Source organism: Haliaeetus leucocephalus, unplaced genomic scaffold, assembly GCF_000737465.1.
Source record: "Haliaeetus leucocephalus isolate CR32 unplaced genomic scaffold, Haliaeetus_leucocephalus-4.0 Scaffold142, whole genome shotgun sequence".
Lineage (NCBI taxonomy): Eukaryota > Metazoa > Chordata > Aves > Accipitriformes > Accipitridae > Haliaeetus > Haliaeetus leucocephalus.
Window position 1 is genome coordinate 1248988 of NW_010972578.1, and position 2323 is coordinate 1251310.

The window sequence follows — 2323 nt, forward strand, 5'->3', positions numbered from 1 at the left end:
CCCGAGCACGCACTTACAACGTTTAAAGGCTAAAGACACGGAGATCTGACAGCCTACGAGCTGCAGGGAGGGTAAAACCCTCAGACAGCCCCTCTCCCAAATCACAGCCCCGTGACTCACCTGCTTTCAAATCCTGCCTTGTGCCTTGGACTGTGATAAAAGAATGACAACAACAACAGAACCCGCATGAAACAAAATCTCCTGGCACCCCCCCACCCCCCCTCCCCGCCCTGAACCAGGACATTAAAAATCTTAATATCCGCTCTTTCTGAACCTTAAAACCTCACCCTTGATAGAGCTAGGAAAGCTCACTGAAAGACTTGTTAAACCTTTTTTTTCAGGAAGGAATAGCCACTACAGCGAAAAGTGAAACAGCATCCGGCACTGATCCATCCCAGGGATAGCTCTGTTAACACCTTGTCCGTGAGCAGGCCGCTCCGCCTGCAATCACAGCTTATCCCAAAAGAAAGCCAATTAAAAGAACAGGGCAGTGAAAAGAGTCGTTTTGTTGCTGAGCGAGGGTGTCCCTTTTATAACAATATATATTTTTTGAAACTTTGAGCTGGTCCACGCCCCGTTTTCACAGAGCCGTAAGTATAGTCATTTAGAAATGGATGCTGTTCAAGTACAGCCCCCTGGTGCACAGGCACAGCTGTGAGGGGTGGCAGGATGAAATAATACGGACACAAATATTGCTACAAGGGCTCTGAGATGAACACAGCTGCTGCTGTGGATGGAAATAAGCAATACCCCATAAGCACCTTTACACATGTACAAGGGGCTGTACTGGATTTTAAACAGATACAGGCAAAGGAGGAGTGAAATTGTTATCTATAAACCAGCCTTTGCTGAACAGTTCCCAAGTGAGAAATGTTCCCAGTGTAATCACAGTGGGTCCAGTTCAGCAATCCATAAGCAGGGGAGGCCACAGGAATTTTGTAAGAATAAGGTCTTTTGTAACAGGCTCTAGTTTCTCCTAGAGAGTAAAAATTATTTATCTGCTTGGAACTAAAAGAAAGCACTTGAAATTCCCCCCCCACCCCCCTTTTTTTAATGTCCCTGCTTGCAGGGAAAAAGCAACCCCCTCCCAACCCCTTTAATAACCCTGTTTGCTCCCGCTCCTCAGTCTGGTTAGTGTCTTTTTTTGGGAACACAAACATATTTATTTTGGGGTAGATTGCCAGCAATTTTTACCTCCCCAGAAGAAATGCTACCCCGAATCAAGTACAGCTAGAAAAATGCACTGACGTTTCTAGGCTGGGAGCAGAGAGATGCTGTGGGACCAGCCACAGGTATACACACACCTCCTGTGAGAAAGGGTTTGCAGACCAGGCTTTGGCTTTTAATGTGCCTTTCAAAGGGCTTGATTGATTGCTGTTAATCCTGTGAACAACTTCGGTGTTGTTAACAGGACTGCCCGCATTAGTAAAGGTACTTGCATGCATTAGTATGCTCCTCGTCCCCATGACGTCAATAGACAGCTTTCCAATGACTTCCAGGAGGGCTGGATCAGGCCCTTGCTAGCAGCAAGTTTTTAATGAACACCGTGTGGTGCAGGGAAGGGGGGCACAGTGGTACATCACTCCTCACTATCTTAATTCTCTAGGAAATGAGCAAGTAAAGAAGAAAGTGTCGTGGTTTAACCCCAGCCGGCGACTAAGCACCACGCAGCCGTGCACTCACTTCCCCCCCATCCAGTGGGATGGGGGAGAAAATCGGGAAAAAAGTAAAACTCATGGGTTGAGATAAGAACAGTTTAGCAGGACAGAAAGGAATCAAATAATAATGATAAAAGGGACAGAAAGGAATAAAATAATAATGATAATGATAATAATAGTAATAAAATGACAAAATAATAATAAAAGAATTGGAATGTACAAAACAAGTGACGCACAGTGAAATTGCTCACCACTCGAGGACCAATGCCCAGTTAGTTCCCAAGCAGCGATCTGCCCTCACCCCTTTCCTCCCCCCCAGCCAACTCCCCCCAGTTTATATACTGGGCATGACATCACACGGTATGAAATACCCCTTTGGCCAGTTTGGGTCAGCTGTCCTGGCTGTGTCCCCTCCCAACTTCTTGTGCCCCTCCAGCCTTCTCGCTGGCTGGGCATGAGAAGCTGAAAAATCCTTGACTTAGGATAAACACTACTTAGCAACGACTGAAAACGTCAGTGTGTTATCAACGTTATTCTCATACCAAATCCAAAACATAACATTATACCAGCTACTAGAAAGAAAATTAACTCTATCCCAGCCAAAACCAGGACAGAAAGGCAGGAATAGGCTGAAAGGTTGCTGGAGGGGGATTCTTCTCCTGGAC